This window comes from Emydura macquarii, unplaced genomic scaffold, assembly GCF_026122565.2.
Source record: "Emydura macquarii macquarii isolate MOO-44397 ecotype Brisbane River unplaced genomic scaffold, CSIRO-AGI_Emac_v2 contig_450, whole genome shotgun sequence".
Taxonomy (NCBI): domain Eukaryota; kingdom Metazoa; phylum Chordata; order Testudines; family Chelidae; genus Emydura; species Emydura macquarii.
The window spans coordinates 8,373,805-8,396,359 of record NW_027130587.1 but is presented as its reverse complement, the minus strand read 5'-3'; the positions used below and the strand labels follow the sequence as shown (position 1 = coordinate 8,396,359).

General features: G+C 41.2%; 1 protein-coding gene across 9 annotated transcripts in view; it reads right to left on the bottom strand.

The window, feature by feature from the left end:
• Window positions 1-22,555, bottom strand: part of AUTS2 (activator of transcription and developmental regulator AUTS2) — an 881,418-nt gene that overhangs the window by 707,018 nt on the left and 151,845 nt on the right. The window contains exon 1 of one of the 9 annotated variants that reach the window (XM_067537920.1): window positions 20,181-20,609. The exons of the other annotated variants lie outside the window; for them this stretch is intronic. The gene's annotated coding sequence lies outside the window, so the exon portion shown is untranslated. Of the gene's footprint in view, window positions 1-20,180; window positions 20,610-22,555 lie in introns of those variants that run through there. 9 annotated transcript variants of the gene reach the window in all.

Genomic DNA, 22,555 nt, shown 5'->3' with positions numbered 1-22,555 from the left:
CAATGGCACTTAAGGAAGTCTTAGCTACGTCACTGAAGAACAGTGCTCCAACGTTTGTGTGTCTGCGTGTCAGTAACTGGTCTTCTACGGTTTCAGTTTTCAAATCCAGGCAGGAGATTTATTTTCCTTGATCGACATGCCAGTGCTATTCGGAGTTGTACAACTTCCAATGTTTGGTTAAGTGCCTTGAGAGGCTTGGCATGGAGGGCAATATGGAAATGTAGTTTTGATTAACTGATCAGTTGCGACTTCCTCTTTTTAACCTCCTGGTGCGACATGGAATTTTAGACAAAACAGAAGTGCTTCACCCCCTACGTGCTCTTTTCAGGGTGATTTTTTTCCTTGAACATTTATTAATGGAGTTGATGGGAACAGTTAATCAAATAATACCTGGCTGATGCTTACGTTTAAAACTCACAGCACTTCACAAATATTAGCGAAGCCAGGCAACGCTCCTGTGAAGTAGGAAAGCACTGTATGGATAAACGGAGACACAAGGAGACTAAGCAACTTGCCCAAAGCAAGCAAATCTGCCGCAAAACTTGAAATAGAACCCAGGTGCCCTGACTCCGAGCCCCCGCATTATCAGACAAAACACACATTTGCAATGAACAGGCATATGATAAGCTCTGCCAGAACACCTCAGTTTAGACTTAGAGCAACCCACCCTCTTAGCCAAAACCCCACATTTTATGGTGGCATGGAGTGAGCACATTGCAACAGCAATACTAGGAGCAACTGTGCCTGAGAGACACCTCCTTACCACAACAAACAGGCTCACAGGGGGCGCGTACCCACTGCTCCACCCCATTCAACCAGCTGGCAAGTTCCGAGCATAGACAACAGCCAACCAGAGCTAGAGGGAATTTGAATGCCCACCCGCCACGCAAGTCTCTCTCTGCCTGCTCCGCTCAGCAGGCAAAGCCCCAAATCCGGCAGCAGCAGGGCCAGAAAAGGAGTAGGGCAGCATGTTGTGAGGGCAGGAAACCTACCTGCACGTGACTACACACGTCATGTGACGCTCTTGTGGGCTCCTTCAAATGTCGAGAGCCAATGGGCCAGAGCGGGGAACTACGCCCCGCCCCGCCCTGCAGGACAGGAGCCGCCAAACCCGGGGGAGTGCAGGGTGGGCTAACTCTCCAACCTCCACTCTCCCTCCCCTCTGGGCCTCCCTTCTGTACACCAGCTTTTAAGTTTTGCTCAGCTCCCCCTCCCCCCCAAGAGTATTCTCACCAGATGTCGATGGTGCTGAAGGGTGGCTAAGGACTCCTCACGCCCCTCTCTTTAGGTGGTAACACATCAGGAGAAAACAGTAAGAAGCAGTCTCTGAGTTTAAGGCAGCTCATGGACGCCAGCTGAAGCTGATTTGCCCCTGGACAGTGCAAATGGGTGAGGAGAGATCTTTGCACCTCCGTCGCCCTTGTTCATCCACACAGAGGACAGCCACAGTCTAGCCTTCGGTTTTGAGCTTTGCTTGAACCAATGGACACACCACACTGCACAGAGTTGAGCCTATCTACGCGGTAGCTCTGTGGGATGGTTCAGTTGTGTTTACGAGGAGACCGAGCAAACTCATTCCCAAGTTTTGAACATATTGAGGTCTCGAGAGTTCAAAGTTCATTATCCAGTAGATCCTCCAGTACAGGAGGTCAAGTACACAGCCACACTCGCAGCAATATATGTGCTCAGGATAAATGGAAACCTGACTGAATTGTCTTCTCCTATTAACTCCTGACTAAAAACACTTTGTTCTTTGTTGGTAGATGTTTAAAAAATGCTCTACTTACTGGGTTAGATTTAGGAGAGATTGCTTTGATGTGGTTTTAGCCTCAAAATGCAGTATTGTCATAGTCGGTTTTATTTTTTAAATAACCATAGCACAATACTCTACTGTAACAGACTATTACAGAAAGGGCTTGAGAAGATTTTCCCTAAGATTAAAGGATTTGTTCCCTTCTTACCCCACCCGCCTGACAATTTTCTTTTTTTACAATAAAATATCCTTGTTGTATCATGCTGCAGTGTAACCACTAAAATCACAATGCTACATCACCTGGAGCTCATTATGGGTTGTAATGCAAAAGAAACAAAAGCTGCAACAGCACTGCAACAACGGCTTTCAGGTGATGTGAACATTTACCATGTTACCACCATGCTTAATCTTCCCTTTCATCCAAATTAATGAGAACACTGGCATGTTAAAGATGCAGTAGCATCTTTGAAAACATAGCCAGGCTCCTGTGGATTTAGAAGGCACCTTTCAGGTTACTATTAAATGAGTTACATTTGGTTATAGTTGTCTTTCATCCACAATGATCCCCAGAGTAACAGCTCATCTAACACTGAAGCACAACTGCTTCTGGGATGCAACAGGGTAACTGTTTAACAATTCACCCAAACAGTGAGGGTTGTAAGTGAAGAATCTCTTATTCAGTATAAACTAGCAGGATGGAGTAAACAACCTTGCTTCTTTCTGCATGAAGTGCTCTCGGATCTTTTAAATAAGAAGCAAAACGTCATGAAATAGACAGCATTATCTACCTAGTCATTTTTATTGCACCCTCACCTTAGCACCTGAGTGCTAACACTTGGTACTTCTATAGAAGCTTCCATCTGACCATCTCTAAGTGTTGTATAATCATTAATTAAGTTTCCCATCATCCTTGTGGGTAGGGTAGGATAACCACTATTATCCCATTTTTAGGGTCTGGTCCAAAGTCTACCACCATCAATAAAAAGATTCCCATAGACTTCAGTGGGCTTTGGATGAGGCCCTTCTAGACAGTGAAACCAAATCAGATTAGCACAAACTCACACAAGGAGTCTGTGGCAGAGCTGGGAACAGAAACTGGGTTTTCTGACTCAGTCTCGTTCTCTATCCAAACGTGAGCAAAGGAAGGTGCAGAAAGCTGTACAGAAGAGATCAGAGTTTTGGTGGTGGTGGGTGAGGATGCACAGCTCACAGGTTTTATCATCGTACATAAAACTGCTCATGAGAGAAACCGAAGCAGATATATATGGCCCTCTTTCATGAAAGAGCATGAAAACCTGTCAAGCAGAGGATCCTAAGACACTTAATTTGCATGTATACATACACCCACACGTACAGTCAAGAAAGGCAAAGTTTCTTCCCTCCTCCCCCACCCTATCACTTTGCTTATTTTCCTCTTAGTCACAACACAAATCAAGCTGCCAAGGCCTCCAAACAAGTCAGTAATTCTCAAGATGTACAGACGCAGAAAGCCTTTTCCCTGGCAACGTGAGCCTAGTGAAAGCCCATCTTTGCCTCACACACTACAGTTCCTTTCTTGTTATAAATGGCTCATGCACTGGCTCACACGGAGCAAGGTTCCTTGTACCTGGATTCAGATTCACGAGACAAAATTAAAGCAGATTAAAATAATACTGACTTGCCCTCCTGGGGAAACACCCCAATGTCTCCCTTATTAATAAGTCTTCTCATAACATGTCAACACATCTAGCTGGAACTTAATAACTGACTACAGTTTTCAGAAATGTCTGGTAATTTTGCGTGCCTCTGTTTTTGGGTGCCCACTTGCAACACCTGTAAATGGCCGTATTTTCAGAGGGTGAGTGATGAAGTGCTTTCTGAAAATCAGGTCATTTCAAGATGGGCACCCAAAAATTATCAAAAAGGTACAAAAAACTTGTTTCAGCACAGCAGCAGCCTAGCCATTATCCACAGCCAAGCATGTTAAACAATACTGTCTGTTTCCTTGTCCTCCACTCATTGGCCTATCTGTAGCCATCTCATCTCATTTTATACTTAGATTGTAAGCTCTTTGGGGCAGGGAATGTCTTTTTGTTCTGTATTTGTACAGTACATAGCACAATGGGGTCCTAATCCAACAAGATTTTCAAAAATCACTGTTGGTGGTATTGTATTATATATTAATATAACAACACCACCAGTCACTTTTGAAAATCTTGATTTTAATGCCCAAACACACCTCAATATTTACAAGAGTATAAACATGTGTAAAAGCTATTGGCATTTTATTTACATGGGTCAGAGCATGGCCATCAACAATGTGCATGCAGCTGTGCTGATATTTGCTTTCAGATTTATTTCGTTATTAAATAGAAATAATCTGGCCTTCATTAGTGTATGATTCCCTTGTGAAAAAACATTCAAATTAGACTGGAGCATCATACTATTACCTTGTAACTAGAAGTAACATCACTGGTGGTGGATTCAGCGTCACAAGAAATAAAATTAAGAGACTGAACTTTCAAGTATTCTGGCTTTCCCCTCACCGTATGCTGGAATTAATTCGATAATATATATTGATCAGCATCATTCTCTCTCTTTTTAACTCCTTAGGGTAAAAGGTAATCTTGAAAGTACTGGAGAGTAAACTGCCACCTCAGCATCTGGTTTCTCTCCATAGATAAGGATTATGATGGTTCTTTATGCATCTTTATGCATGAAAGGGAAATAATTAACCATAAATCTAAGTTATAATAATAGAGTCTGCAGTACATGTTTGGAAAAGGAAGAAACAGTCTTGTCTACGTAGCTCTTCGAAGCTGCCTGCAGGGCATTTGAGCTCAACTATGTTGTAATTATGAGGATCTTTGATTTTTCTAAATCTTGGCTACACATGGTTCAACAACTACTTGGCAGGTTACTCTGCACACATTTAGCTTAATCTGATGAAAGCAATTCCCTCAGATTTGCCTATCTCCAAAAAGGAAGTTGTGCTCATTGCGTTATTGGATAGATACGTTCCAAATGGAAGAATCATTTGTTTTTAGACACTGTATGGAATCAATATTTTTCTTGGGACGTTAGCTCTTCAAATTTATCCCAGAGAAGGTTAAGAGGTGACTTGATCACAGTCTGTAAATACCTACATGAGGAAATGATATCTGGTGGCAGACTGCTCTTTAATCTATCAGAACAAGGCATAATGAAATCCAATGTCTGGAAGCTGAAGCTAGACAAATTCAGATTAGAAATAAGGCACAATTTTTTTTTCCTTAAAATGTGAGGGTAATTTACCATTGGAACAACTCGGCCCGGGATGTGGTCGTTTCTTCATCTCTTGAAGTCTTTAAATCGGCACCAGATGTCTTTCTAAAGGAGATGCTATAGCTCACCCAGAAGCTACTTAAAAAGAAAAAACAAACCAAGGATTTTTCTAATCTAATCATTTTGGGTGGAAACATGAAGAGGCGAAAGAGCCTTTTTTTAACGAGGAGTTCTACTCAATACAAATACGTCTTTCGTTATTTTACATAAATAATGACTGAGTGATAAACAATTACTGCCCCTCATCCAAAAGTTAATTTATGCAGCTGCTTTTGTCTTGAGCCATAAATCAATGGCGTGTGTAGGTGGAGTCAGTCCAACACAAACATTCAGAAGGGTGCTATAGATTCTGCTTTAGCTTGATTTACACAAACCTAAACCAAATCTAGAAAATTAAGACTGTGGGAATTACATAATTTCAGGGGGGAGGGCTAACTGGTGCTTTTAAACTTCTGGGCAATAACACAGGATTTTAATCCCCCCCCCTTCATAAAACGTTTAAGGACAGTAGTGTGGCCAAATGGGTAGAGAGCTGGATTAGGAATCAGGAGACCTAGTTGCTATTCCAGATCTGGTTTTTGCCTACTGGGTAACTGTGTGCAACTCGCTTTAACCTTTCAGTGTTTCAGTTTCCCCATCTGTAAAATGGGGATAAGGATACTGACCTGCTTTGTGAAGCACTTTAACAGCTACTGATGACAAGTGTTATCTAAGAGCTAGGGATTATGATTATTAGTGTATTTTCTTATGTCTGATCCATTCTAGTTTTTTTATTTTAAAAAAAATAAGTTTTCACTGTTTATTCTGACTTTAAAAAAAATAGCAATTAAGTTACCGCCTCTTCTCCCTTCCATTCTGAGCCATATCAAAGGCTATTACATTTCTTAAGTAAGGCCTGGTCTATATAGGAAAATTGTATCTAAGTGACTAAACTCCTTTAGGAATGGTTTTAATTAGATCAGTAAAATTCCCCTTGCGTTGGCAATGTTATTTCGATTTAAGAATGTCCTATAACAACTTAGCTTACGTAAGTAATGAATCAGTTTAAGATGTAAAAATCACTATGAATTACTCATGTAGGTTTGCCTAACGTTCTCAAAATTAGGGCACACCCGAAGGAACCATGAGAAAAAAACGACGTCTGGAGGAAAAATACATAAACCCATTGAGAGCTATGAAATCAAGAAACATTTCCAAAGATGGGCAAACCTAGTCAAATTACTGCCCAACGTGTGCATGGATGAATCTGCTGGTAAAGCATGAGACTAAGACAGAAAATGTAACAAAAACCTGGTTAAACAGGATACTGGATGGGTCCAAGCACTCATGACAGGACACACTGTTTCAGATCTAGCCGAGGTGGATAGTCAAATTGGCTCCTATCAGAAGGCTGTTTCATGGTCTGTATGAAATGGTTCCCCTCAGTCAAGATGTCCACTTCAAAGAAAGAAATTTAAGGTATGTCTACACGCCCTGCGGTTCTAACCAAAGGGCTGTGACTGGCAGCACGGACCCACGTGTTATGCTGCAATTCCTACATGCCAGTGCCACAGGCATGAACTAAAAGGTTGCTACTTCACATGGTCCTAGTCCTGCTCAAACAGAGCAACATTAATGCGACGTAAGAACCTTTTACCTAGTTCTTGCCTGCAGCACCCACACAGAGGAGTTACAGTACAGCATTTTGGCGCACACACATCTGTTCACACTCCCACAGTCCCAACTGCTGCACTGTGTAGACCTACCCTTAATGGAGAAACAGAACCTAGGCCTCCTGACCTCCCAGTCCACTGCCCAAACTACCTGCTGTACCCAAGAGATACATAGATAGCGCCTACATAGCAGGACAGAGACACATGAGCAGGGTAGAAACACACATTGCTTCCACCTATGCTGTATCAGGTCAGTCAAGAGTAATCCATGTGGCCCTTTTTACCAATTATAGTTTTAAAAATTGCTCTTAGGGCAGTCAAAGACTCCAGAGGGTTTACATGAGCAGAGAGCTCTGGAGGAAATTCTTGCTTTCTTCTCACCTTACTGCGGGGAGGGAGTTAGAATTTTTAACAGCGTAGTTCAATCTGCTCACTTTGGCCAGAACTGTTTTCAAGCAGTCAGTGTGGGTCTCCCACTGGTATACAAAATTGTTTAACGAACTATGAAGACAGGAGTGAGATTCAACGTTAGAAACCTTGAAAGTTTTCAAGAAAGGAGAGATTTTTGTTCAGTAGGTCTTCAAAGACTCACCCATCAACACACAAAAGTGGTTGAATTTAGCTGGGATGCGGGAGGTGCCAATTGAAAAGGCGCTTCTGGATTTAATTAATCTTTTATAAATCTCTCTTAGCTGGTTTAGCTTGGTGGTGTTGGTGTTTGAAATTTAAAGAGCTCTGATAAATGTTAACGAGCCCTATAGAGGAGAACACTTGTGTTAGTCTTTCCCATGAACACCTGTGAACTGTTGAGTGTAATTAGACTACAGCTGGCACTGATTGTGTATGGAAAGACAGGGGATTTATTATTGGGTTGGAATACCTTATATTGTCTTTTGTTTTGTTGTACAGGATGGAGAGCGAATGCAAATGTTTAACTAACAGGGAAATCATATCTGGAAAGCAGTGCCAGGTGTGGTGTGACTTAAAAGATGGCCACTTTTGTTCTACCTGTACGAGCATTACAAAAGCATTTCCTGGGCCTATTACAATACCTTCCATTGCCGCATCATTTGGCTTTGAATTTGTAAGGAAATCATTTAGTACATATCATAGCTCCAATCATACACATCACTCCTTGGTTGGAAACAGCCCAAAAATGCTGACCTTCTACTGCACACTGAAAAAGACCTCTGTTTGTTAGGGTTTTTGGAGAAGGCTGAGAGTATGCTTCCTATAATGATGATGTGGTGGAAAGGAATCCCTTTAAGTGGCTGGCTAGCTGAGTTCCTGTTGAAATGGTTACTGGGATAATGCTGTTGGGATTGTGTTATCACTGATGTTACAATGCCCAGAGTCTTAGAAAGGCATCTTTTTACTAATTTAAATCTACATAAATAAAAAGTAGCATTACTGTAGCAACCCACACATACTGACCACAGGGTGAATTTAATGTTCTCAGCATGGCCAGCAACATTGCCGCAGGTGTTAGGACTCTGACAGAAAGTTGTCTGTGCCGTAATTCCTAGGCCTAACATGGCTAATCTGTGGATAGCAGACACAATTTGTAATGTCTTTGGATTTTGGGACTTTTATCTCCACTTTTATCGGGTTTTTTTCCTGCATTAAACTCCGACTGTTTTGAAAGAAACAATGTTCAATGTAAAATATAATATGCAAAATGTGTCATCCATGTCAGCAAAGATGGTATCCGATTTCTTCTCCGACTACCATTGTAAAAGCATCTCTCTCAATTGGTCAGACATCATTCTGCCATCACCTTGACATCCCCCCGTCACTTGTACTGACATGTCTTCCAGCTGACATTGGAACATCTTCCATAAATCTGTACTGACAGTTTAATTTGTTACTTTCCTGCTGTCATGTCATCTCCCTAAAGTTGCCCTGCCCTAGTGTCATTTCATTTTGACATCCTATGGTTATCTCCATAGATTCTCTTTGGTACTGTTCTACTCGGTCTCAAAAGGTGCAACGTCTCTAAAGACCTGACATGGTATCGCTTAAAGAACTTTCCAGGGAGTTCTCATTAAAGTGAATGAAATTACTCTCCTGCAAATTAAAAAAAAAAAAAAAAAAAAGGTAGCTTTTCAAACTGAAGTCCAGTAAAGCACGTCCATACATGCATAATTGTACGTCCTTCTCTGCTAACTGCATCTCAACGTGATGAAAGGGCATGTATGTGCCAATGACCTTGAGAGTTATGCTGGTGGCACTTCCAACTTCGGGTAGAGAGGTCAAAGGATAAGGGGCAGAAGAAAAAGCAGGCACTGGTTCTTCAGGTTGAGAGTTGAGCTATAGGCTAATCCTTTTTTAAAAGTTACATTACACAAACATGACAAGGAAGCCATTGACGCAAACAGCATCAGAGACGTGACCTAAGCAATGTCTGATGGTGCAGGGAGGGTTCAGATTCGGATAGTTCTAAGCACAAGAGTATCCCCATCGATTTTAATGGCATTACTCACATGCTTCAATACATTCCTGGATCAGGGCCTTAAACAAGTGCAAGAGGTTACAACCACAGATCCCAGACTTTGTAATTTATATAGTTCTTATGTCTCTCAGATCTGAGAGCCTCACAATCATTAATGGATTTTATCCCCAGAAGTAACTGACGTACAGAGGGGATCAAGGGTCAGATTTTCTAAGGTGTTTAGGTACCTCTAGATGCAGACAGGTGTCTAGTGGGATTTTCAAAAGTGCCTAAGCAGGTTAGGTGCCTGTTTAGGTACCTTACTATCTTTGAAAAACTGGCCCCAAGTGACTTGCCCAAGATTACAAAGGAAATTGCAGTTGAGTCTGGAGTTGAAACCAAGTCTTGAGTCCCAGTTCTGTCTATTTACTAGACCATACCCTGACTTACTCATAGGCACTGGAGCTCTGTGTAAGTGCAAGAGTCCACTAGTACAGATCTGATTGCAGGATCAGAGTCTTAAAAGAGAAAAAAAAACACCTTTAAATAATAAGCAACATTGTACAATTGATGAGGTTACTTTGTCCGTAACATGGACAAGGGAATATAATTAATAACTCTTTTCTTAGGTTTCTGAAATGAAAAGATAATGTTTTATAAAATAATGAGAACATCTTCAGTGTTAAATTTTATCCCAATACAGTTTGGAGTGACTAAAACGTTAACTATATAGTTTAGTATGTAGAATAAAAACACACATATACATATATGTGAACAAGTATTAGTTGTCTATCTAATACCCTGCTTTCATTCTTGGATAAAAGAATATTATAGTCTATCTTGGATCTTTAACGGCCCACATCACTGTAGTGTCCAAGTGCCTCACAAATCACATATTATTCTCAACACCCCAGGCAGTAAGATGGTGCTATTACCCTCATTATACAGATGGGGAACTGAAGCACAGGCCAGGTGACTTGCCATGGTCACATAGGAAGTCTGTGACAAAGCAGGGACCTGAAGCTGGCCTCTCCAGTACTGCTGTCATTTGGTAGTATTATGCACAGATTGAGTTTGATTTTTTTTTTTCCGATGAGCGAAAAACCCAACTTTTTTTTTTTTTGTAAGTAGTACTACCCAGTAGTAATGGAAGTCTAACTATCCAGACTTCCGTTGGACAAGTATTATGGCAAAACAGGGTGTCCAGTAAGTTATTGGAATGTATTGGGGACAACTTTCTGTTTCAGAGAGTGGAGGAAGTAAAAAGGGGGACATCCATTTTAGACTTGATTCTGACCAAGAGGGTTGCAAACCTGAAGGTGGAAGGCAATTTGAGTGAAAGTGATCATGAAATGATGGTTTCAAGATTCTATGGAAAGCGAAGAGCTTCAGAATAAGGACAATGGACTTAGAAAAAGTAAACTTTAACAAACTCAGAGAGCTGATAGGTTAGGCTCCATGGTAAGAAAAATCTATGCAGATAAAGGCATTCATTCGAGCTGGCCGTTTCTCACGGAGACAATATTAAGCACACAACTGACAACCGTTAAGATGTGAAGGAAAGATCGGGAGAATAGTAAGAGGCCAACCAATACGGCTCCATCAGGAGCTCTTTAATTACCTGAAAAATCAAAAGGAATCCTACAAAAAGTAGAAACATGGACAATTTGCTAAGGAAGAGTGCAAAAGAAGAACACAAGCATGCAGAGACAAAGTCAGAAAAGCTAAGGCATAAAATGATTTACACCTAGCAAGGGACATAAAACACAATAAGAAGAGGTTTTTTAAATGTATTGGGAGCTAGAAAAAAAAAAGACAAAGGAGAGTGTAGGTCCTCTACTTAGTGGGGAAGGAGAGCAAATAGTTGATGGCATGAAGAAGGCTGAGGGGTTTAATGCCGATTTTCTCCAGTCTTCAACTGAAAAGGTTAATGGGTGACCTGATACACAACACAGTTAACATTAACAGAGAAGGGGGAAAGGAACGCAAGCTTAGGGTAGGGAACGAACAGGTTAAAGACTATGCAGTCAAGTTAGATGTATTCAAATCAGGAGGGCCCGATGAAATTCATCCTAGCGTTCTTAAGGCACTAGCTGAAGTTCTCAGAACAGTTAGCAATTATCTTGAAGAAATCCTGGAGGACAGCTGAGGTCGCTGAGGACTAGGCAAGAGCAAACAGAGCACTTACCTATCTTTAGGAAGAGGAACAAAGAGGACCCAGGGAATTATGCATCAGGCAGCCTAACTTCAATACAAGGAAAGATACTGGAACAAATTAAACAGTGTGAGAGCACCTGGAGGATAATAGGGTAATCAAGAATAGCCGGCATGGATTTGCCAAGAACAAATCATGCCAAACCAACCTAATTTCCTTCTTTGACACAGTTACTGGCCTAATGGGGGGGAGGGAGCGGCAACAGACGTGGCATATAATTGATTTTAGAAAAGCTTTTGACACAGTCCCAGTGTGGCATCATTCGCCGGATGCCCAGAACTGCGAGCCACCGTGTTACCACTGTCCTGGCCAGAGAGAGCTTTGTTGTAGCTAAGCTGAGCCACTTCCCTAACACAACTACCTGTCTGCCTTGCCAGCAAACGCTTCGAGACTCTGTTACCTGCAAGGCAAGGTGTAGAGTGGCAATCAGTGAATCCCGGTTCCCAAGTTCCCCAGAAACGTCTCTGGACATTAACAGTGACAGAAATTATTCCGGTGACTTCCTCCAAAGAGGCAGAGCGTACATCGGCTTACACAATCAAGGAGCTCCACAGCCCAAGCCTGCGTTGACTGGCCTGGGCCAACTGCGGGCGTCTAGTTGTGGTGTTGACATGCCTTATGTCCTGTAAGTAAACGGACAATTGAGTGTACATTGCTACTGAAATAAAAGGCCCATGATATAGCTGCGGCTGACCCGGGTGACCTGACTGGGCTAAAAATTGCTGTGTCTTGTGCAGTCCCAGAGCTTAGGCCCCACTCCGAGCACTGACACAGCAATTTTACAGCCACATTGCCCGAGCCCCCAGAGCACAAGTCAGCTGACCCAGAACACCTGCAGGTGTTTAATTGCTGTGTCGATGTACCCTAAAAGGGTCTGTTTGCCCCCCTTGTATTATTCCAAGTCCACTGTCTCTATGTCAAGAGCAAAGGCGGCTTCCTGGGGTGCAGGTTCTGTCCTCCAGCATGATTGTTAATGGTCAACTGGAGTACTAGATCTAATTTTGAGTGGACAAATTGGAGAGTCTAGAAGAGAGCAACAAAAATGATAAAAGTTTAGAAAACCTAAATCATGAGGAAAGGTTTAAAAAAATGGGTGTGTTTATTCTTGAGAAAAGAAGACTGGGGGAAGGGGAAGAGAGATACACAATAACAGTCTTCAAATATGTTAAGGGCTGCTTTAAAGAGAACGGTGACCAATTGTTTTCTGCAACCACCAATGCCAAGACAAGAAGTAATGGGACTAGTCTGTGCAAGAGAGATTTAGGCTAAATATTAGGAGAAAAAACCTAGACTATAAGGGAAGTTAAGCTCTGGAACAGGCTTACAAGGAAGTCTGTGGAATCCCCATTGTTGAAGAATTTGAAGAACGGTTTGGACTAACTCCTGTCGGAGAGTCTTTTCTTGGCCCTGCCTCCGTGCAGAGGGCTGAACTTGCTGACCTCTTGTGGTACCTTCCAGCCTTAGATTTCTATGAAATATGGAAACTTTTAGGCACAAAGGAGAATTTTAAAGCAAGTTATGAGCATATTGAAGCAAGAGTTAACTATTCAAGTCAGAGTATTACAAGCAAAAGCTGTAATACACACATACTGATAAGCACAATGACACACAATTGTTATATATATCCACACCCCCAAACTATAAATTTCACGAGGACACTTAATTGAAACCCATATAATAAGGACCTTTGTGTAATTGGATGCATGGCCAGGAACCAATTTCATGTAATGTATTTAATAGGCTTTAAAATTCATTTTATTAGGATACCTTGGACCTCACGCTCAGTAAAAGACACAGCTGGAAGACAATTTGTTTTGGAAGTTTCTCTGTACAATTGAGATGGAATTGAAGTCCAAATGCAATTTTTCAAGTGTCTGATGTGACAGAGGCTGTGATAAAATAATTTGCTTAACATTTACAAATGGATGCATAGATGGATTCCTGCAATACAGATTTATGTTGTAAAATAGCACGATAAACACCTTTATATAGTTAAATCATTAAAAAGAATAACCTGTGTGTAGACAAGCCCTTAAACAAGTCAGAAGTCCCATTGAGTTCAATGGCCATATGAACAGTGTTTGCAGGACTGGAATCCTAGAAAAGTAAGCCCTTCTATTCAGGGAAGTGTCTTTGTTTTAGATCATGTACAAAAACAAACACAATGTCGGCTCTTACTAAACAAATACTACATAGAGCATACAACACAAGCCCTTATCTAGAAGGGATCAGGTAAGTCTGGATGATTCAGCTTTTGATAACTAAGGGACTATTCAATGCAATTATACTAGGACTGCTTCGCTAAAGTGTACTTTTAAACATTTATAATCCACATACAATATTTGCAGACCCTCCCAACTCTCACCAAAGATTCAAGAACAAATGGGGTAGGTACCATATAACTAAGACCCTACTGCTTGTACAAGAGATATTACAGTGGATTTATTGGTATGCTTTTAAATTTTACTAGAAACTGGTAAAATGATCATTCAGAGAACAGCACATTTTGTGACACGTTCTCCTTACTTTTGGTCACCAATTTCCTAATGGATAAAAATCCCCTTATTCGCACGGTGTCTCCCAATTCCAAATCACTGGTGGGCAGTAGAAAGGTGCTGCTCTAACAGAGGTTGGGGTAGCATCACCCTGTTTCAGAGAGAGGGATTTCAGATAACTGAGTTTTGGATAATCAAGTTGTAAACCACAAATAATTTGTCCCTATCTTTCGTACATGACAAGGTTAGGAGATTTTTTTTTAATTGGATTTATGTTTTTAACCTTTTGAAACAGTACTATGTTGGGATTCACCCCCCATCCATTCCTTTTAAAATTCTAGTAGCCTGTAAAGAACTTTCTAGTGCTAGAAAATAAGATTTAAACACATCTTAAATACCGCAGCCCGGTTGCTATCACACTGTGATTATCTGTATTGTTGCCAACAATCCACACTGGAGCCAGTCTCCTACAACACCATAAATCCCCAGCTGCCTCAAACAACATGCGCTTTCATTTATCTCCGGGTAGCTCTGAAGCCCTGCAAGGTCAAGGTAGAGTCTTGCTTTGTTGCATATCCAAAACAAAATCTGTTTGGTGTCAATAAAGAAAAAAAGTAGTCGTCAGCCTAGATTAGCTGAATAATTCAATTCTCATTCCCAGCGGTGACAGGAATACCACATAGCTTGCAGTTTAGGGGATGCCAAGACAATCCAGTAGCCCCGCACAGGTATTTAATAATAGATATGAATATGTACAAGAAAGGATCCACTTGATGAATGTCACTTCGTTATAAGATACAGTGCCATTTGTGGTTCTTACAAATAACCCACCCCTGCATCTCTCATCCCCAGCACTAGATATTAGCGCAATATAAAATCTCCACGAATTGTATCGTCTTATAATTTTATGTAACGCAAGCCATTCAACAACTGATATTATATATACACATAAGATTCTTTATATACAGATGTATATTCCACACTTTCGAATAGGTGTCTTTTTCAAGTAGGGAAGAACATTTAGAGGTCAATTAATGCAAAGAAGAGGTGGATTCTCAACATTGGAGAAGAGTGTATTGATTGAAGTCTGATGCATTTATAATTCCTGTGCCCATGGCTCTCAGCATTGACCAAACACCACAAACACATGAAAAACCAGATCAGGCAACTAGATCCATATAAATGGACTCCTGAGCCCCATGTAGGTCAGACTGTAGGATCAAGACTGCCATCGAGAAGTGCTTCCTTCAGCCATATTACCAAAGAGTATGTCAGAAATTACAAAACAAGCCAACAAAAAGTAAAAAACTAAACAAAACCTATAATTCAAGGAAACCGTTGTCCATATGACGGCACCTAAGTCAGCCTTCTTTCAACATCTCTGCCTAGAGTTCACAATTTAGTGTCTCCGAACATACATTTTGCTTTCGAAAAAGTGTTTCGTGTACACTTGAAAACTGTTACATATGTAATATGGGGTGACCTTGTACCAGATTAGTATAAAGCAGGATTTTACTCTGAAAACTACCTTTGGAAAACGGATCCATCTTCTGCAAAAGATTCCTGTGTGTGTGTATCTGCAGTGTTGTATCTGTTTCTGCTCGTGGCAATTTAAAAAAAAAAAAAAAAAAAAAAAAAAAAAACCCACTACTGCTTATTCCTTTCAGCCCTGCAGAACCAACATTGTTACAGTAGTTATTTAGGTTCTTAGCTACACAATCAATTTCTTTCCTCAGTTACAACTGGGCAGCTGCATAGCAAGAATTTGATGACAATCAGCCTGCATAGTTGTAAATGAATGCAGTTTTTGGTCTTCAGGATTTGATTCTTAACTCGTTAGGATGACCAAGCCACAAAGAGCTCAGACAGAAAAATCACCTGTACATCAAGACAAGAAATGTCAGGTTTTTAGGGATGAACCACTGAAGACACTGAAGCTGTGCATGGGCACATGTTGTAACTTTCGGGAATCAGGGCCAAGGTTTGCTAATTTCTCTGCATGTCCATAACAGACATCTCCCTCTGAATTTCACAGCTTGAATACTGAGCTCTTGCTATCTTTCTGGAAAACGTTATAAAACAGGTGGTTCCAAGTATTAGTTTGTAACCTGAGTTGAGCTTTTTCAATTAACTGGAATATTAATCTCACTTTAATGGAAATTAGATGGAACGGATGGAAATTAGACATTTAGGTACATTTCTACTATGAAGCCAGCCTTTGTTTGAAAAAACACAGATCACAATACAAAAAATCCAAACAGTCTCATATGTCTCCATAGATGCTAGTTCATGCTTCACTCAGCTTCAGTAACCCACTAATGATACAATATACCCAGACTCTACATTATGGTCACTGGAGCTTGAGGAATTTAGTCAGAACCTATTCAATTCCAGATTCATTTAGGATCTCTATATCCTCTTGACAAAGAAGCCTTATAACATCATGTCGTTAATAAAACCAGAGACTCGTGAAATGTTCGGAAACAAACTTAAATCTATTATGGGAATCTTGCATCTGAATGTAGCAATACTTTCAAGCCTAAATCTGAGGAAGACATTACTTTTACACTGGGCTAATTACTTCCAAGTACACAGGAAATTCAATTCAACAACTGTAGCCGTATTAGCTCAGTGCAAAATGAGCAACAGGCGAAGAGTATTTACCAACGGGCTGGAGAAGACATGGTTATTACACAAGCCTAGCTTAATTTCAGGGGAAAAAAACGGTTTTTTAATAAGGCTGAGCCACATTTTAAATCAAAGGTGCCCATTTATACAGTTAATTGGAATTCCAAAGGTTTGGAAGCTCATGCATATAAATAGAGGGTCAGTCCTGTGCTCAGCATACAAAACTGAGGGCAGATTCTCAAGAGAGCTCACCTCTCAACATCTTCATTGTCCATGGGTGGAAAACCCTAAATCACGTGACAGGACAATGTCCTCCCATCAAAGCTCCCCCCTCCCCTCAATTTAGGAAAAGAATCTGGCTCTGAGAGTAGAATCCTCCTTATTTTCTCCTCCTGTCACTCATGCAACTACATTTACGGAGTTTCCTGCCTTTCTTATACAGGAGTGACATGTAGTCCCCAGTCCCATTAGCACCTGTGAAGAGCAAGAGGCAAGCAGATCTGGAGCAAACTTACTTGCTGGTGACCCCCTATAGACTCTGTACTCTTGTTTCCCACTGGACTTTGAGCAATAAATAACTGTAGACTACGTGGCCCCTGCTGGGAAAATGACAACCACAGTAAGCAAACATTCACAGATAGCATTTCATCCACCCCTGAAATGTTTCTTGCAGTGCACCACTGATCATCTTGTTTCAATATTTCAAGTAGTGCAATGAAAGTAAGTACAGAGTTGCTCAGTGTAAAACTCTGCAATGTACAATCAGGGTAATTTAGTATCATTTCCCTGACATTCCTGCACTCGGTTTTCACATCCAGGTACAATGGATTTGATCAAATAGATATAGGCAGTGTTGTTGTAGCCATGTAGGCTATGAGAGAGACAAGAGTAAGGAAATATCTCATATTGGACCAACTTCTGTTGGTGAGAGAGACAAGCTTCCGAGAGCTGAAGAAGAGAGTTGGGCCAATAAAAGGTATTACCTCACCCACCTTGTCTATCAAATAGATATGACAAGCATATGGGCAATATGGAGCGTATTTTTAGGTGGGAGTGGGGGGGATAATGGGCTAGCAAATAACTTCTACCTTCAATGTGAAACAAGGAAAAAATGTATAGTTACCTTTTCCAGATAAACAGAGGGCAAATTTCAGAGCAGAAAACAACCTAACAATGGACAGTTTAGAGGCGTTCAAGAGATAGTTAAGAGTCGTGACCCTATTGGGTCCTGCTGTGTTAGCTCATAGCTACCAAATCAAAATGAGACATTCATAGACATCGGGGATGAAATTCTGACTCCACAGTAGTCAACGAGGTTTGGCCACTGACTTCAGTGGGGCTGGGATTTCACTTCAGGAGTTTGAAGCAAACCAGAGTAATTAGGAGTGACTCCACCCGAGGTGGTCGAGTTATGTTGGGTTAAACAACAAAAATGAAAGGCCCCAGGTGATTATATCTACTGTTAACTGTCTCACCACAAGGTAAATCCAATTCACTAGCTAATGCTGCAACTTTGACATATCACCCAGGGATTTCAAAGCACTCTACTACCATTAAAACGCAAAACCCCTCTGATGGATTATTATGATTAAAACCTAATTCAAAAAAGATATCAAGAAAGTCAAGTGATTTCCCAAAGATTTCACACTGACTCAGTGGCAGAGCCACAAACACAATCTGAGTGTCCTGGCCCTCTATTCTAACTACTTCCTAACTGTCAATCATTAACACCAGAACAAATTGGCTACAGAGGCTGTGCAATCTCTGTCACTGGATGTTTTTAAGACCAGATTAGACAAGCACCTGTCAGGAATGGCCTAGTAATTACTTAGTCCTGCCTTAAGTGCAGGGGACTGGCTTAGACCTACTGAGGTCCCTTCTCTGAGTCTACACTATCCTCCACTGCATAAATCCTTTGGAATTCTAGGATATACTTATGCTGTGTAGCCTCACGTGCTGTATCATGGGCATTATTTTTAGGGAGATATTTTCTGTTTGCAACACTCAGAGCTCCCATTAAATTAATGCTATTTATATTGGATTGCATGCACATCACAAAAATGGATTCCATCCTTATATGCAACAGAAGATCCAGGAGCCAAAAAGCAGAAAAAACGTCTCCTTCCCCATCCCACATCTAAAGCTGACTTCATTCAGGTAAGACTGGAGTGAGTGTGAAGTTATTCTATATTGTACTATGCTGGGACAGTGTACTTCAGGTATTGCAACACCCATTCCCATACTTTCCATTACTCAAAATTTAACAGTCAAAGGTTTCAATGTTTAAATGATCTGCTTTCCCTACTGACGAGGGCACTGGCCTCAAGTGGTTGATTAACATTTAGTTAACCATTTGGGTCCTTTAAGATGCACAATGTCCAAGGAATGAAAGGATGCCTAACGCCCTGAAGAGTTCTATTTGAAACTTGAACCTGAAACTTGAACCTTCAGGGCTCCCAAAGATTCTGACTAACATGGCACATTAGGGTTTAAAAAAAGTGAAGAGGCTGTATTCCAACCCGCTCATGGGCTGACAGATATCATTCATGTCTCAGTAGCTTCTACCCCTTCCCTAGTCTCTCTACACCCATGATAACGAAAAGGTGACCTGAGGAACCAATGTTTTCTACCCCTCTCTTTAAGGCAATTATTTAGGGACAGCAAAAGCAGGGGATTAGTCACCTGGTGCAGGCTGAGCTGCAATTTACCCTGGCCCGAAAGCCCCTTCCTTTGTGGGTGAGGTGGGGTTGGGTGAGAACTTGTTTCAGATGTTGCTGTAAATGCTTTTGCTCACAAGACATGCTTTGAGCGACCAACAGAACATAGCTTATGTTAATCCAAACCCCTTCCTTTGCCGAGGGCTTCGTTTGGAAGGATACATGTTTGGGAAGAAAGTAAGTGAAAGCTGCAAAGACAATTCAAGTACATGACTGAGAACATTAACTATCCTACCCAAACTTTCTAAAAAGTTTCAAATTCAGTATCCTCCACTCTCTACGGCACAGACCTTCAAAGCTTATGCCTATCACCCGAGAAAATGTTCAAGGTTTGACAAAAATATTCGATCCGTTAGCTGTTCTATGTTCCTAGGTTTCCAATACAGCTGCATGAACACAGGCAATTTCCCTGCGCCAATGAGTCATGCAAACAAGGGGTGAAATCCTGGCCCCACTGACATCAATGGCCCAACTCCCATCGGCTATGGTGTCCACTTGCATGTGTTCGACTTTTCAAGCTTTCATTTTGGACTCAAAGTCTCAGAAAAGTTCAGTGGAAGCAACCAAGCTTCATGTGGGCTAGCGTATTTATTTTTATTTATTTTAAAAAATAGATAATAGAAGGCAGCGCATATTCTAAGCTCTGGAAATCCTTTACAATTCATCACACTGAGCTCTTAAAGGCACTGCTCATGCAATCATCAGATATGGCCCCATTAATAACCCATACCAGTAAATAATCCTTAATTATCACATGCCTATAAATAACCACGTCTGTGGGCAATAGTTAATGTCTATGGAACCAATTCTGTCATGCCCTACATTGAGCAGTACCATTGAAATTAATGGGATGACTTGCAGAATGAAATAGTGCTCTGCTTATAGAAAGGTGTCAGAATAAGTCCCCACGTTATGTAGAGAGGTGTCATCGGAGCTGTTTTGTACCCAAATACTGGAATCTCTAAAGAAGAGTTGATCTTACATACCAGAATAGGAGATGCCTGAGCACTAGAGTACTTGGTTAGGATCAGAAACGGCTGTGTCACTGGATTACTTTGCCTTTGTAAATTGAAGTTACATTAACGTTGTTTTTCTTTAGTTTTATATGTATTCATGCCACAGTACATGCTGAAGTGGCGGGGGGTAGTGGCTGAGCACGGCTCTCAAGGCGGCAGAGTGAAGTAATTCAGCTTGGCAAAAAACAGGCGATGAATGCAAGTAATACAGGTGGAGCATCTGAAGCAGAAATACATTACAGTCTCAAGAAATCACTTCATATAACTTGTAGTACAAATTGGCTTTAAGAGACATCTCAGGCTGCACGTGTATTCCCCACTGAATGGTGATACCTATTCAAATGATCAAAAACAGTCAGTTCTTAAATTCAGGAAATATCCCAGACCTCAGACACAGGCAAACAGGAAAAAAAAGTTCAAAAGCAGAAAGACAGCAAAATGTTACTCTCAGGACCAATCTCTGATATGCCTCAAGCTTGCTAACAGCATTTTTATGCCACAGGCATGTTGCTTTCCTTTGCCCTCATATTTTATTTCAGCAAAGCCCTGTCCTAGTAACTGATTACAAAACTACCAGACAAGGTGGTGTGTTATTTTGCAAGCCAGGAAAGGACTTAAAGTGCTAACGGTGCCATGCAAAAACCAGTCTTAATGCCTGGGCTATATACAGTGGCTAGAAATAGGCAATTTGCATTTGATCACAGGACTTACCCAACTGAGGCCCATTCTTCATTCCAGCAAAATATGAATGGCCGCTATCCAAATCAATGCACAGCAGCAAGCATCTGTGCGAGGATAAACTGCCACCTTCCCATCTAACATGCAAGTTCTTATCCCTCCAAAATATGTTTCACAACAAAGGAAGAAGTGCTAGCTGCTCTACTCTAGCCTGGCTCACTTGAACTCATCCTTTCCTATAATAAAAATGAATACTCTGCTCTTCGGAGGATGGCATGTTTCTGAAACGGATCCTCAATGAGGCAGAGAGGAGAGTGTCTGAGTACTTTGCTGGTCACAGCCAGTTTGCCTACCATACTTCAAGTCACATAAGTGGGCAGAGGAAAGCACACTGCAGCCACTCGAGAGGACCATTCATTGGAAATGACCTTTTGTCTGCATCAGAGCTAGGTAAGTGCTACAGTACAATGGCGTGTTTATCAGTTTTCTACGTGGGTGGGAGCCAAAAGGCAAGGAGTCTTTCAAGCAGTTGTTACTGCCAAAGATTTGTTCCAGGTCTATGCCGGCTTTTGGAAACACAGGCCCCGACACAGAACCCGGACAACAAAAAAATTGCTGTGGCAAGAATAATGTACTTCTCCCCGTAACGTCTTAGGGAAACGTAATGCTCAGTCCGGGCAAAGAAGAATGATTGGATTCTTGGTAACAAGAACAAACAATTCCAGGAAACCAAGTGTGCTTGTCGTTCCAACTTCTGTACTCAGTTTAAATGGTCATTTAAAAGATAGCGATTCTTCTTGAGTGATCTCAAGGTAACCCAATTGTCCACAGGCCACAAGATCATGGCAGGTTAATGTAACCTCCCCACTTCCATCTTACAATGATGTCCTGGATTTTATTTAGGGATGTGCATAACTGGTTTTGGGAAAGCAAAGACCCTCTCCTCAACTATTCTCCTTCTTTAAGAACTAAGGGCCAGATTTTCAAAAGCCTTTAATAATACCTAGTTTTTATATAGCATTTTTCATCAGTAGATCTCAAAGCACTTTACAAGAGATCATTATCCTTTATAGAAAAGTATCATCCCCATGTTACAGATGGGGAAGTTGAGGCAGGAAAGTAAAGTGCCTTCCCTAAGGTCACCAGTAGATCAGCAGTGGAGCCAGGACAAGGACCCAAGTCTCCTGCATACCAGACGAGTGTTCTATCCACTGGACCACAGAACCCTCCCTAATGCCACCTTGATTTCAATTGAAGCTAGACACCCATGCACCCCGTTTAGCAGATTTTGAAAGATGCAGTTGGTACCTACCTGCATCTTTAGTACCTTTGTAAATCTGGCCCTAAATTATTAGCATTGGGTTTTGGTTTTTTTGGCATTGCAAAAATACTAGTGAAAATTATTTCTTTATCCTGGATCTGGAATCCAAAACATTGAGCGAAACGGCTGTCACTAAATTTCCACCCCAATTGTTAAGGGCTCTGGGTAAGCATTCAGACCTTTGACTATTTATCTGAATTAAACCCACACTCCAAATGTTGTGTGGTTCACACACCTAGAATGTCATCTTTACAGAGATGCATAAAAGGCATGCGCACAAAATCCCAGTGTTTGTCTCACTATATACACAGCAGTGGCTGGACTGTGAAATTATCCCCAATTCACC